At 30.7% G+C, this 15795-nt stretch overlaps 1 long non-coding RNA gene across 1 annotated transcript; it reads left to right on the plus strand.

Annotated features, from left to right (window-relative positions):
* Window positions 1–4952: 4952 nt before the first annotated feature.
* On the plus strand, window positions 4953–5383 carry LOC145820947 (uncharacterized). Its single transcript, XR_014362990.1, has 2 exons — window positions 4953–5019; window positions 5108–5383. It is a non-coding gene; the product is annotated as an uncharacterized LOC145820947 (long non-coding RNA).
* Window positions 5384–15795: the final 10412 nt, after the last annotated feature.

The raw sequence follows: 15795 nt of genomic DNA on the forward strand, positions 1-15795 counted from the left end.
TCCATTGGGAATTAAATTATTCAATTTGCTTTTAGTTTACGATTTATTTAAAAAAAATTTAATATTATCATTTGTAAATGTTTTACAATAATAGATAGATTAATCTGCAATAATAGATTTATCCAGTTTAATGTAATTTATAATCTAGATTAAAATGTAATTTATCCAATTTAATCTTAACATTATGTTTCTTAAATGGATTTAATTTTTTAAAAGGTTTTGAATTTGAATTAATACTTGATGGGTTTTATTTTTTAAATGGGTTTTAATTTATTTACATTTTCTTGACAGTATTTAGTTCTGAGGTGTTGTGTGCTTTTGGATGATTTTCATTTCAAATAGCTTCGGAGAGTTGGTCTAACCAATTTGTTATGTTTACACTTGAAATTGGAATTACTCTACAAATTTTTCTGCATTTCAGGCCCTTAATACACTTGACAGTATGAAATGGAGAGTAAATAAAAAGGTTCTTGGTATCATAGACATAATATGTGCTAGCATTTTGATAGCAATTTGGTAGAATATCACATATTTCTGCTTCTTTTCTTTTCTTCATTACCAAGATGAGTTGAATGCCTACATTATACTGATGTGCTTTAGTATATAGATTTAGTATACAATAACTTTAGTTTCTGTAAGTGTTTACAATTTTTTTTTACTTGCTCTTATATTTTGATTTGCAATATTGGTGAACATTATAAATCTTATATGTTTATTTCTTAATTTGCATTAACATTAGGGAGAGTTGTTATTTTATTTGAGTTTTGTAGAGCATATAATACAAGCAAAAATGTTACAAGTTCTTTACGAAAAAAATAAATAAATATATTTTATATAACTGCATTTTAATCTTAAAATTATTTACATCGTGCCTTCTGTCAATTTTGATTAAACATTGAGCAGAATTATTGTGAACCAAATTTCTCTCAGACCTATGAAACATTGAGGAAATGTCTCTCATCACCAAATTTCTGTCAATTTTTAATCAGAATTATTGCCAATTTTTTTAATAAAAAAAAAACATTAAGCAGAAATTATTTTTTCATCAAAGAATTACTGTCAATTATTTGAACTATTAAGCAGAAATTTGTACCATTCAAATGTAGTATATTTGTTATGTGATTATAAAAAGAAAGAGACTGTTTTTTGCATACATTTTTTTTTAATATCTAGAGTTCCTAATTAAAAGAAAAATTTGAAAGACTTGGCATTTTAATATTTATGTGTAATATGGCAAGAGAGTTTATGTTTTTTTTTTTTTTTTTTTGGCACCGTTTTAAGGGAGTATAGTATTCTATGTTGTATTTCAAAAAATTTTGGTCAATGTATATATGTGTGTATTACTTTAGTTGTGTTCATGAAAAAAAAAATGTATTAAACTTACAAGTATTTAACTTAACACAAGTATTTAATATTTTGTTATAAAAAAAAATTGTACCATTCAAATGTAAAAAAAAAAAAAAATTGTACCATTCTAAAAAGACTTGGCATTTTAACATTTATATGTAATATGGCAAGAGAGTTTATGTTCCTTTTTTTATCCCACCTTTTTAAGGGAGTATAATTGAATATGTTGCATTTCAAAAATTCTGGTCAATGCATATGTGTGTATTACTTTATTGCTTATAAAATGGCTTTCTTATGTGGTGATTTTTTATTTTTTTTGGCATAAATTTATGTTTGGAGTTTCCAAGTCATAAATGGTGAACTTGAAAATATTTATGATTATAATGGGTTTTAATTTTGGTTTTAATTTCATCTCTATAAAATTGAAGTCAGTTAAGAAAGAGAAAAGTTCAAATTCGGACAATTATTGTGCTCTAGTTTTAATTTATCATTTTAATGTGATTGTTAAAAAACATCTATTCTAAATGCTAGGTTGACTCAGAAAATGTGAGTTTGATTATGGGTTTCTCAAAGAATGTAGGGAGAGAGAGAGAGAGAGATATAGAGATAGGTTATTACGGTAAGGAACTATTTGTTTGGAGCTATTTAAAAAAAAATTAAGGGTGATTTATTTAGTTGATCTTCCTGCAACAAAAAAACTAAACTCATACTCAAAAAAAAATTATTTAACATTTTATTTGCTGTGTAATATATTTATTTGGTTGTACCATTCAAATGTAATATATTTGTTGTGTGATTTTGGTTTTAATTTCATATTTATAAAATTGAAGTCAGTTAACAAAGAGAAAAGTTCAAATTTAGACCATTTTATTGTGCTCCAGTTTTAATTTATCATTTTAATGTAACAGTTAAAAAACATCTATTCTAAATGCTGGTTTGACTCAGAAAATGTGAGTTTGATTATGGGTTTCGCAAAGAATGTAGAGAGAGAGAGGGGGAGGGGGAAGGGACTGTTTGTTTGGAGCTATTTAAAAAGAAAGTAATGGTGATTTATTTAGTTGATCTTCCTGCAACAAAAAAATTAAATTGACACTCAGAAAATTTTATTTAACATTTTATTTGTTGTGTAATATATTTATTTAGTTGTACCATTCAAATGTAATATTTATTTGCTGTGTGATTCTAATGTATAGATGATAAATATTTTTCATTTAATTTTTTTGTGAATATCTAGAGTTCCTAATTAAAAGAAAAATTTGAAAGACTTGGCATTTTAACATTTATGTGTAATATGGCGAGAGAGTTTATTTATTTATTTATTTTTTTGGCACCGTTTTATGGGAGTATAGTATTTTATGTTGGTATAAACTCAACATAATATTCTTCATGAACACAACATAGAATATTCTATGTGTAATATTCTATTTTTCATTTAACATTCTATGTTTTTTTTTTTTTGACACCTTTTTAAGGGAATATAATTTTGGTCAATCCTTATGTGTGTGCGTATTACTTTAGTTGTTTTCATGAAGAAAAAAAATGTATTAAACTTACAAGTATTTAACTTAACGCAAGTATTTAACATAAGGATTTTTGTTTTGAATCAAATTCACCGAGTATTTAACTTAACCCAAACAAATGTATTTAACATTTTGTTATAAAAAAAATTTTAAAAAAAAATTGTACCCTTCTAAATAGAGAAGGCACGTGCCTCTGGTATCTGTTGACCTTTTTCTTTTTCTTAGAAGTTTATTTTTATTTTTGCTCTTATTGTACCCTTCTAAATTCACCAAGTATTTTTATTTTTCTAAATAGAGAAGGCACGTACCTTTTTCTAAATTGTACCCTTCTAATTTTGCTCTTATTTTTTTTTTTTTTTTCTTGATTGTAACCCGTTAAGTATTTTCTATTCATGGCAGTTATTTATTTAAATAAAATTTTGAATTTTATTATTCGATTTGGTAGCAACATATTTGGAAATAACATTTCATTGCCAATGAAATCCATGTTAACTTTTATTATTGCTATTTTTTTGTTTCTTTGTGTCTAAAATTTTTAGGTTGAAGTACAACAGTTATGAACAATATCACTATTTTTGGTCAAGTAAGTTTTTTTTCTTCTTTTTTCTCTTCATATAAATTCAAGTACCTCTCTAATAAATTTAAGTACAACAGTTATGGACAACATCACTATTCTAATTATTTTTTTTCCTCATGCTTTATAGGTGGATGGGGACTTACACCGAACCGTAATATCTCCTCCCTTTACTAATTTTCTTATTTATGTGTATAAAGTTTTATTTATTACTCTAAAGTTTTTGTATGTATAGGTTCGATTTCTTCAAGAAAGAAATGTTAATGTTGTTATTTGTGATGAGCGTGACCTTAATACTATTCGCATTCATGAGGTAAGCATAAAAGTCACTTGAACATTGGACATGTATTTTTTTTATCATTTTAAAAATAATTTATAAATATATTCTACTTATTTTTTACAGGCAAAGGCAAAGGAAAAAGACAAAGCAATATCAAAGCAAACAAAAAAAGCTATTCCTTATGGCAAAGGAAAGGAAAATGCACATCCCATGGTATGGTTTCTCAACAATTTTTAAAAGTTTATTGAATGTGAAATGTTTTTCTGAAGCATGTTAAAGTAAGCATTTGTACAACATGCTAATGCATTTGTATGAACATTAATTTGAATTTTTAATATGTTTGTCTATTTGTATGATAAAAATATGTTGCATTTGTACAATATGTTGCATCTACAACATAGCATAATAAAAATATAATAGAAGAAAACGAAAAAGGAAAATAAGAAGAAAGAACAAATATGTGATGAAAAGGAAACTACATAATATAATTTTTTTTAATTTTTATTTTTCTTATAAGAAGTTCTTAAGGAAAGAAGAAAAAGACAAAAATGTATTTTAATATAATAGAAACAACAAGAAGAGAGAAAAGGAAAGTATAAGACATTACACGCTAATATTCACATTTTATGTACCCAATGATCTAATATTTACCTTTTCAACCTACATTTTGTAAAGAGATGGGTAGTGTCTTAAAACCAATAAGTGCGTGCATAGTGAGTTTGCAGTTTTGTGTGCTTAATGTGTTTTCAAATTATTTTTCCCTTCCTTTTTAAATTACATAAATACATGCATTGGTTCTTATATGACCAACAACTTAACCGAGTGAAGAGGAAAAGTTAGTTAAAAGGAAGAAAAAATACATGATGAAAGGGAAGCAAGTTAGTTAATCTTCACATTTTATGCACCTTCTTATATAATATTCTCATTTTAGGCACACAATGATAATGTGTTATCAAAAGCTGCATTGGCCCAACGTGCACGGCGAGAACGTGAAAAAAATCAAAAGCCATGTTCTGCATACCAATTGGGACAACGCCTGCGACGAGAACGAGAAAGAGAAAGATCGAAGGAATGTATTAACCCAAGACAACCTTCTTTAACACCAAATTGGTAAAAATAAAAAGAATTTTTTACCCAAGACAGTCTTAAATTTTTTACTCTTACTATTACCACTTTATTATATAGATTTTAATTTGTTCACAATCTATTTCTGTAGGCCTCCTCCTACAATTCCATGTAGAAATGTTGGTGTGGTCATCCGTGATGAGCACGACCTTAATGTTATCCGTGTTCGTGTGGTAAGTACAAAATCAAGTCAAACATTATATGTATTTTATTTATATAAGATTTTTTTAATCTTTTCAATATTTTATTTATATTTGTTAGGCAAAAGATAAAGAAAATGTCAACCCAATGTCTAAAGGAAAAGAAAAGATGGCTCCTTCCGGCAAGAGAATGACAAATGCATGTCATGTGGTATATATTCTTTTTTAAAAATATGATGCAAAACTAATCAAAATTTTGAATAGTTAAAATATATGAGTGTATAAAATGAATTTATTGTATTATGTTGTTTTTGTAGAATGATTGTAATATGTTTTCCTGTAACTTGCTATTATTTGTATGTGTTTTTCAAATTTATTTATTCTTATTTTGCATGGATACATGTGCATTTATAATCTACCGTCCATAAGTTGCTACTTATATAAAGAAAATAGGAAAAAAGAAACGAAGAAATAAAGAAAAAATATATAAAGAAAGGAGAAACTAAATAAGATAGGTTTTTAATTCTTATTTAATATATAAAATAGAAAACAAAGAAAGGGAAAGGGAAAGGGAAAGGGAAAGGGAAAGGGGAGAAATAAAAAAGATAGAAAGGGAAGAAATAAGAAATAAAGAAATAAAGATAACACTATTAAAGGTATAAAACAAATAAAATAGAAAACAAAATTAAGAGAAAGGGAAGAAATAAGAAGATAGAAAGGGAAGAAATAAGAAAAAAAGAAATAAAGATAACACTATTAAAGGTATAAAACAAATAAAATAGAAAGCAAAATTAAGAGAAAGGGAAGAAATAAGAAGATAGTTTCATTTTAAGCACAAAATATTCACATCTTTTGCTTCAATGATAAAATATTTTCTTTTTAGGCACAAAATGATAATGTAATATCAAAAGCTGCATTGGCCCAATGGGCACGGCGAGAGCGTGAAAAAATTGAATTTCAATGCTTGCAACGAGAGCAAGAGGGGTTAGAAGAATGTGTTCAACTAAGACAACATTCTTTAACACCAATTCGTCGCGATCGCACTCACTTGGAGTGGGAAACAATAACTGAAGATTCTCAGTCGGCACAAAAACGAACAATGGTTACCCATCATTCTACATGCTCGTTTTCTATGCCAAGCACATCTTCAAATTCACAAAGGAATCAGTAAACTACTATGTCTAATCTTGAAATACATACTTTTACTCATACCGTTTTGTTTTACAAAATCTTATTTATACACAAATATTCGTAGGTCTACTCTTACAAATCGATTTTTTCAACAAGATCTATGTACTGATGATGAATTAGAAGATTTGCCTACGAGTATATCAATTGAGGCCCGGGCACACAAAGATTCTTGCCGCCATTATCTTGGCAAGATGAATGTATTATGTCCTTATTATTCAGCCTTACATTGGATGGATGAAAAATTGACAGAATCATCTATAAAGCGTCCCTTATTCGGAACTTGCTGTTTGGAAGGAAAGATTAGGCTACCTTTACTTATTACACCCCCTCCACTACTTCAGGCATTGTATGATGGGAATAATGATCAATCAAAATCTTTTCGAAGTTATACTCGAGTGTACAATGCAGCCAATGCTTTTATGAGTCTTGGTGCTACATTAGATCCTAGAGTACTCAGTGGAAGGGGCCCTACATCATTCACAATTCATGGGGAATTGCGACATCGAACAGGATCACTACAACCACAACCAGGGCAGGATGCGAGTTATGCTTAGCTGTATATCTATGACCCTTATTCAGCTTTAGAAATTCGTAATCGTAGAAATCCTAACTTGAGAAGGGATATTCTCAAAACTATTCAGGATAGTTTGTTGCAAGTCAATGCATTTGTAGATAAATATCGCCAGGCTCATGCCATTTTATATCAATTAGACTCGGCAGGACACAATCTACCTGCTCATCTTCATTACAGTTCAACAACTGATCGACGTCGGTATAACCTACCAACTACAGATGAGATTGCAATTGTAATACCAGGTGATGGAACAGAGGTAAATGGAATGAGAGATATTATTTTACATTTCCGAGGAAATAATGAGTTGATGCAAATTAATGAATGTCACCCAGCATACTTGCCATTACATTATGTTCTATTATTTCCATATAGTGAGCTTGGATGGGAACCTAAGTTGAAATTGTGGAATGTTCAGTATGATCGACCTTCAACTGATCGACTTACTCAAATGAATTTTTATAGTTATCGTTTGTTTGAACGACCCACAGAGTATTCAACAATTTTGCGAGGTGGGAAACTATTTCAAGAGTTTTTGGTAGATGCTTGGGCTGCAACTGAGCAAAATCGATTGACATACTACAAGCTTAATCAAGGGAAACTTCGAGCTGAGCTTTACCAAGAGTTGTCAGATATGGATCCAGATTATGTGCAACCTGGACAAATTGGTCAAATGTTTGTTTTGCCATCTTCATTTACTGGTAGTCCTAGACATATGTTTGAAATCTTTCAAGATTCAATGGCTATCACACGATACAACCAACACCCAGATATTTTTCTTACCATGACTGCAAATCCCAATTGGCCAGAAATTACTTCAGCATTATTACCATATCAAAAACCTATTGATCATCCTGATTTAATTGCCCGTGTTTTTGAGTTGAAGAGAAAATGTTTGATGAAGGAGATAAAAACAAATAAAGTGTTTGGAAATAAAGTTGCACATGTTTTTACAATTGAATTTCAAAAACGAGGCCTCCCTCATATGCATGCACTTTTATTTCTCAAGAGTCCAGACAAAATTCGGACATGTGCTCAAGTAGACAAATTAGTCTGTGCAGAATTTCCAGACCCAAAAGATGATCCTATGCTTTTTGAAACTACCAAATGTTGTATGGTACATGGACCATGTGGTGCTCGAAATCCGCAACCACCATGTATGGAAAATGGTAGATGCACTAAGAGATACTCTCGAGCTTTCACAGAAACAACAACTATAGATCAAGATGGATACCCTATCTATCGTCGTCGCAATAATGGTCAAGTACATACTGTGAGAGGGCAAGAAGTTGATAACAGGGATGTCGTACCATACAATGCATATCTTTCAAAACTTTTCAACTGTCATATAAATGTGGAAGTTTGTGTCGGAATGAGATGTGTCAAGTACATACATAAGTACATTTATAAGGGTTATGATCGTACAACGATGGTGTTAGGAATGATAAATGAGATTCAAAAATATCTCGATGCAAGGTATATTGGACCTCCAGAAGCTGCTTGGCGAATATTTGGTCATCCTTTGCATGCAGAGATGCCAACAGTTGTACGATTGGCACTTCATTTACCTGGAATGCATCGTGTTGTTTTTAACCCAGAAGAGTCATTACAAACGATTCAATCTAGAGCTGGTCAACAAATGTCAACTCTTACTGGCTTCTTTGCATATTGTGCTGCCAGTGAAGATGAATGTCCATTCACTTATCAAGAATTTCCACAACATTTTGTTTGGCTCAAGTCAGAAAAGAGATGGAAATCAAGAGAAAGGGGATATGCAATTGGTAGAATGTACTTTGCAAGCCCTAATTGTGGCGAAAGATTTTATCTACGTTTGTTACTAACCGTTGTCAAAGGACCAAAGTCGTTTCAGTCTTTATGCACGGTCGATAATGTTGTGCATGATACATTTAAATTAGCATGTGTTGTAAGGGGGCTTTTAGAAGATGATGAAGAATGGATACAATGCTTGAAAGAGGCTGCAGTCATAAAAACTGGATATCAATTGAGGAGATTGTTTAGTATTATTCTCACCCAGTGTTCTCCACTAAATCCATGTGCATTATGGAATCAATTTTCAACGCATATATGTGATGATCTTGCACATAAGATTTGTACATTGTTTGTCATTTCTAAACCAACTGAGGCTCAAATTGAAGATTATGGTCTCCATCTTTTGAATCAAATGCTTCATGAATCAGGCAAAAGTTTAATTGACTTCCCACCCATGCCACAACCTACCGCAAATTGGAGTGCAGTAGTTGGTAATCGATTGATAGTTGAACACCAACAACTGCAGAGTAAGGCACAACATGAAGATCCACAAATTACTATTGATTGTCTCAATAATGGACAGCGGAATGCTTATAATACAATCACTTCTTCAGTTTTCCAAAATAAAAGAATTGTTTTCTTTCTGAATGTGGGTGCAGGAACAGGGAAAACATTTCTATACAATACGATTGCATTAAAATGTCGTAGCCTTGGGCATATCGTTGTTACTGTGGCTTCGTCTGGAATTGCATCACTGTTACTGGTAGGAGGTCGCACTGCACATTCAACATTTTCCATTCCGTTAGATGTATTGGAAAATTCACTTTGTGGATTTAGCAAACAATCATTACAAGCTGAGTTATTTAGAGAAACAAAACTCATAATTTGGGATGAAGTTCCTATGCAACACAGACATTGTGTTGAGGCGGTTGATCGTATATTGAGGGATATTTGTGATAGTGAAAAGCCATTTGGGGGTATTACTGTTGTTCTTAGAGGAGACTTTCGACAAATCTTACCAGTTATACCCAAAGGAGTTCGTGAGCAAATTGCGAATGCATCATTAAGACACTCTGTTCTATGGAAGCATATATATATATCTTGACTTTGGATTTGAATATGCGCTTGAATCATGAAGGCCATGAAAATGCTAATTTTGCAAATTTCTTGATGGAGGTAACACTACTTTAACCTGTATTATATAGATTATTTTAAATTAATAAATTGTGTTTACACTTACTTTTTTTATTGATTTCACTTTTTTTTAGATTGGGACCAATCCTCAAGAAATCGTTAACCTTCCATCAACAATACACAAATGTCAAGATTTGAATGAATTACTCTCTACAGTTTATCCACAATTGAATATGATAGAGACGTCAACCCCAACATTTTTAACTGAACGCACAATTCTGTCTGCGCGTAACGATGATGTTAGTGACATTAATACTACTGCGTTGAATATCTTTCCAGGGAGATTATATACTTATCTTGCAGCAGATAAAATGTCCGAAGATAATGAAATTGATCCTACCATTACAAATAGATATCCTAATGAATATTTAAATTTATTGGATCCTCCTGGGTTGCCAACTTTTAAGTTAGAGTTGAAAGTGGGTTGTCCTATAATATTGTTGAGAAACATTGCACCGAAAGATAGACTATGTAATGGTACAAGATTGATGGTTACTAGGTGCGGCACTCGCATAATTGAAGCTCAAATTTTAACTGGAGAAAAGTTTGGCAATTTGGCATTTATACCAAGGATATCTTTGACACCATCTTCTTCAGAAATGCCTTTCCAAATGACAAGACGTCAATTTTCAGTCCGATTGGCATATACCTTGACCATTAATAAATCTCAAGGACAATCTGTGAAATTTGTTGGGGTTGATTTGCGTATACCAGTGTTTAGCCATGGGCAATTATATGTGGCATTCTCTAGATGTACATTCTTTGATCGTATAAGTATTTTCCTCCCTAAAGATAATTTGGATTCTACTACAAATATTGTTTATCCTGAAGTATTGCTGTAGTATTCTATACAGATTAAATGACGTTTTTTTAGAAGGTAACCACGTAGATTTATTTCTGTTGATTATATAACTTTTTAAAAAATTTCAATTTAATAATAATTTGAAATTTGGACTTTTGTAGGATTGGACCGAAAAATCCATGGAGCTTAAAAGGAGAAATACGACTACCTTGCTTCGATGGGGATGTAATAAGGTAATTTCAATCTGAAATATTTTTACATGTATATTTCCAACAAATGTACTAATTTATATTTTTTTTTGTTTCCACAAATTACCAGATTGTTGTGCATATTCCTCATTGGGGATACATAAAAGTTGATACAAAGACTTTTTGGAAAGTAATGTGGAGGAAGTTTGGGCAAACGCATATTTGAAGACATGTTATTGACACATCTTTTGTAAAGCATACATATTTTTGGTGTATGACAATATAATTTTTGGTGTATGACATCTTAGTGACACATCTTTTGTAAGGCATACATCTTTTGTAAAGCTTTAACCCACTTTTTGTAAAGTTTTAACCTACCCTTTTGGTGTATGACAGTATAACTTTATTTCTGTTTTTTATTCAGTGTTTACACTTTTTTTTACTGCCTTTTATATTTTGATATGCAATATAACTTTAAATCTTATATGTTTGTTTCTTAATTTGCATTAAGATTAGGGAGAGTTGTTATTTTATTTGAGTTTTGTAGAGCGTGTAATACAAGCAAAATTGTTATAAGTGTTGGACAATCTTCACTGTATTTAATTAAGTTAAATTCTGTTGTGTACAAAACAACAACAAGAATATAAAGAAATAAAGAAAAGGAGAGAATTTGTTTGATTACAAAAATCAAACTCGAAATAATAAATAAATAAATAAAACCACAGATTTTATTTTGTTACAAAAATAAAAATAAAATCTGATTAAATAAACAAATAAAAACAAAATAAACTTAAACAACTTACTTGGTTAATTTATCTGAATAACTTTTCTGATCAAGTCCAGTGTTTAACACTGTGTCCTTAAGACAGATTCGTCCTCTCCACGGTGCTTTCAGAATTTGGACGTCTATCTCCCAGGATAAAATGATCTACTACAAACAATAGCAGCACTACAAATTGTTTGCCTAACGAACACACTAAGTGTTTATACTCTCTCTAACAAAAAAATAATGCAGCAAAATGAAGAGGATGTTTGCAGAATTATGAAGGACGAAAATTAGAGTTACAAAATCCAAATGAGGGTTGTCCTATTTATAGATGTAAATGTGGCTCTTGGTTTTAAATTGAACGGGTATGATACCTGTTGGTTTTGAATTCAAACAGATTTAATAATTCAAACAGATAGCAAAAAACGGGAAGGGCCCTGTTTGGGTGTGCACTAATTCCAAACTAGTTTATTTCTGTTTGAAAACGGGAAGGGCCCTGTTTGGATGTACAGAAAATCCAAATCAGTTTAATTTGAATTCTGGATTTTATTTTACCAAAAATAAAATTAAATTGAAATGTTTTTGGCCCAAAAAAATTAGAAGCCCAATCGGACGGCGGCGGCGGCGCGCGTGTGTGGTGATTTTTGGGCTCCCTCTAAAACACTTGGGTACCCCTTGGGGCACACCCCAAGTATCTAACCCAAGCTTTATAAACCCTTTCAAAACTTCCCACCAAATCAATGTGGGACAAGCCAATTTACAACCTTAAGGAATTTCCACCAAAACTCAATTTCTACGGAGCACACTTTGGCTTCAATTTCCCATTCACTCGGTAATGGTTTTGAGCAACCAAATATACCACGTGAATCACAACGCGGCATAGAACGCGTTACCACTTTGACCCGTGAAAATCGACGCATGGGACCCACCTAAAAAATACACCGAACTTAGAAAAAATTCTGATTTTACCCATAATTTATAACCATTTCCAACAATAAGTTCTTTAAGAAGAAAAATATTTCAATATATTTTTTCAGTATCTTTAACAAAAAATGAAACAAACTTTATAAATCTTAACATAATACGTATAAATTATAACTACATTTTAATGTTAAAATTATTTACACCGTGCCTTTAGGTACGGGCATACGTTAGTATATATATATAAGAAAGTAGTTATATTATGAGAGTATGGTTCAATCCTTCACATGTAAATTAATTGTTGGTGAGTAATAGCAGGTGTCAATGGTAACCTTATATCACCGTGATATTAAATTTTTAATCTGTTTGAAATAGTTTTGAAAAATAATTTTTGAATCTTTTGTTTTTTGTGTTGCTTGACTTTGGTGAATATTTTAAATATTATAACTGGTGTTTTTTTTTTTTTTTTTTAACTTTTTAGATTCACTTAATTTAGATACATTTACAAAGTATAATATTTGTCATTTTTTAAATTTTTACTGAATATAAAAAAATATAAAAATTCAATATATTTTTCACAAATATTTTTATTTTTTAGGTGCATTTTAAAAAAATATTAAAATATAAAAAAATCAATAAAAGACAACAAAATCAAAAAAATTATTTTTAAAATTTCAAAACTAAACAAAATAAATATTGATTAGTTTAACAGATTTTTATTTTTAAAATTTATAAAACTCAACTTTATAAAGAGACCATTATGTGTAAAAATTTCTAGAGTAGCTACCATGCATTTTGGGAGAGGTTAATTCCATTGCTACTGAGTTTGTGGACCCCATTTTAGGTCACACATCTAGCATGTGAACCACACACTCCTTTGAGATCTATGGCCGGTTTGTTTTTCTTTGTCACAGTTCACTCCGAATTGTGAATGACGGATAGTAAAAATGCTTCATATTTATTTTAGTTTTGGAGTTTCGGGTTCATAATACCCTTTGGACTGCGATAGGCCTTGGTTAGAGTATTGTTAGTCTCGATGAGGAGGTAATACTAAAAAATAATCCATTGGACTTAAGATGTTACCGGTCGTCTACCCAGACTTCTGGTCAGTCAACCGGACAACTGTAATTTTTTTTTTTTTTATATGTATGTTGGGTATTTTTTTTAACATTAATGCTTTATGTTTTTATATTTTTTGTTAAGTAAAAATCATAATTTAATTTGTTTTATTATTTTATATTTATTTAATCTAACAATCCCTGTACTAACGACTATCACCAAAACAAACACAATTTTACTAAACCCTCACTATCAATCTTCTCATTATTAATCTCTTTTATTCTACCTCTAAAAGAAACCGGACCCTATGTATATAATATATTTCCTTTCTGGAGCACCCAAAAAAAAAAAAAGAGTATATAAAAATTGTAATTATATAATTTTATTAAATTTAATTTGTAAAAGAAAATAATTTATTTCAAATTTAGATTATCATTTTATTTTGTAAGATATATCTGATTAAATTATGTAGCCACGATTAATACTCCACTTTTTTTTCCTTCTATGTTTATGATATACACAAGGATCTAAACTAATAAATTATTCAAATCGTAAAATCAGTCCCATAGGACTAGCCCTCTTTGAGCTTCTTGGAATTAAGCCTCAGGTCAAAGGTTTAAGGGTTGGTACTAAAAAAAAAAAAAAGAAAGAAAGAAAATTAAAAAAAGAAAGTTCCCATAGGCTACAGTGGACTGAAAGTCAGATTGGTAGATAAATGTGTAATTGGATTGATAGGCATTTATAAATAAATTATATATCCATGATTTATGAATTATTTAGTTTTATAAATACTCTTATAAATTCATAAGTCTTATCTTATTATATTAAAATGTCCCAAATAAAGCATATCTACATTTAGAAATGTAACAATAACAAGACAATACTATACACTTTAGAATGATGTCACATTGTTACATTTTAAGAGTCACACATTTGACAAAAGTCTAATAAGATAATAATATACAAATGTCCCATTGTCACCTTTTAAGAAGAATGACACATTTCACAAAAGTTTAATAGCACAATAGTACACACATTATAATGATATCCCATTGTTACATTTTACGAATGTCATAATTGACAAAAATTTAACAACCATGCTACGTAGCTCGAAACCGCGGCTCGACACCAAAACGACGTCGTTTTGGTGTCGAATTTTTTTTTTTTTTTTTTTTTCTGTCTTTCTTCCCTGGTTTTTTTACAGAACGAAGAAGAAGAAGAAGAAGGGAGAAGAAGAGAAGGGAGGAGGAGGAAGGAGGGGAGGAGGAGGAGGAGGGGAGGGGAGGGGGCCATAAAAACCGGTTGGAGGAGGAGGGGAGGCTGGGCAGATGACGGTGGTGCTGCGACGTCGGCGGGGTTGGACAGATGACCGGGGCTGGGCGAGGCGACGGTTTGCTGCGACGATCGGCGACGACCCACGGCGACGAGCCCTCTCCTCTCTCTTTCTCCCTCTCTCCTCCTCCTCCCTCTCTTTCTCCCCTCTTCTTCCATTTTCGAGCCGTTTCGAGCTCGACCCTTTCGAGCTACGAGACATTTTCGAAAATTTAATAAGACAATAGTACGCAAATGAAACATATATTTGGAATATTCAGGAAATATAGTGAAAGGAGTTCACTGTGTACATTTTCAAATTCAGTGGACTTAATAGTCTATAAAAAAAATTATGAGATTTTTCGGTACATACTTTTCGGGGATGAGACTTTTTCTTGGTAAATTTCTCTTGGACTATTTTCTTATAAATCTCTTAATTTTGTAATAATATTTTACAATTGACCCGGATCATAAATATTTGTAGTAATATAATCGGATATTTTAGTGATTTATTCATTTTTTTAATTTTCTTCTAAATCATTTCTATGTTCTTCTCTTCATTCAAAAAATATTAGATTGCATTTATGACAATTATTATGAATATCTTGGCTATACGCCAGTTACAATATTTAAAATTAAGAATTCTTTATTTAAAATTCTTTATTATTATATTTTAATTTACTCGCAGCTATTGGATTATATAAAAATTTTGAGATACAAAACATGATACAAGGATGTGAGTTATATGAAACCAAAAAACAAAAAAGGAGAAGAAGAAAAAGGATTTTTGAAACAGAAGGTGAACCCACATTTATGTTATACTTCCTTTAAATAAATTGTTAAATTTTCACCTAATCCAATTGTAATAGAGTGAATAAAATATGCTCATTTTTGAGGATGCACACAGCAACTCTGGTCTTTAATGGTGTAGCCTACCATGGACATGATATGAATAAACTATGCCCCTTCAATTCATCACCCATGTCCGTATTTTGCTCTTTCTTATTCAGAGTTTGGATAGGTTGATTCTATGTTT

The sequence above is a fragment of the Camellia sinensis genome, chromosome 3, assembly GCF_055761805.1.
Source record: "Camellia sinensis isolate YWXY chromosome 3, ASM5576180v1, whole genome shotgun sequence".
NCBI classification, from domain to species: Eukaryota; Viridiplantae; Streptophyta; class Magnoliopsida; order Ericales; family Theaceae; genus Camellia; species Camellia sinensis.